Consider the following 725-nt stretch of genomic DNA (forward strand, 5'->3'; position numbering starts at 1 on the left):
TTTTTTATTTGCAAATCTCATTTTATTTTTTGTGTGAATTTAATTCTTGTTTGTGAAACTCTAAGATTTATTTGTGGATCTCATTCTATTTATTTATCAATACATTTTATTTTTGTTAATCTCTTTACATTTATTTGTGGATCATAATGTATTTATTTGGAATTATGCAACGATTCTACCCCCATATTTTACCAACAGAGGGTACTCCAGGGTGTGTAATATACATACATATATATATATATATATATGCAAAGGTCTTAGGCCATTAGTATTTTCACCAACAAAAAAAAAAGTTTTAAGCTGGTTAATTCTATCTTTTGCTTTAGTGTGCCAGTAGGAAATATCAGTTTACATTTCCAAACATTCCTTTTGCCATTTCTTGTAATAATCCAGTGAGATTTTTGTATGCACAAGGAGTCTGACAACAGCCAGTGCTCCACACAGAGATCTGATCTCACCATCATCCAATCCATCTGGGATTACATGAAGAAACAGAAAAAAACTGAGACAAACTAAATCCAGAAGAACCGCGGCAACATCTCTAAGACACTTGAAGAAATCTTCCTATAGCTATTCAGCTACCTGAAAAACTATGCGCTAGTGCAGTGAATCTCAACCTTTTGGCGTACCGGACCCCAGTTCAATTCAGAACCATCCTCAAGGACCCCCAGAACACAATTGACTCATCTATGTATCATTTGTGTCTTTGTGAAGACCAAATACAG

Source organism: Sinocyclocheilus grahami, unplaced genomic scaffold (assembly GCF_001515645.1).
Source record: "Sinocyclocheilus grahami isolate Dianchi unplaced genomic scaffold, SAMN03320097.WGS_v1.1 scaffold813.1, whole genome shotgun sequence".
NCBI classification, from domain to species: domain Eukaryota; kingdom Metazoa; phylum Chordata; class Actinopteri; order Cypriniformes; family Cyprinidae; genus Sinocyclocheilus; species Sinocyclocheilus grahami.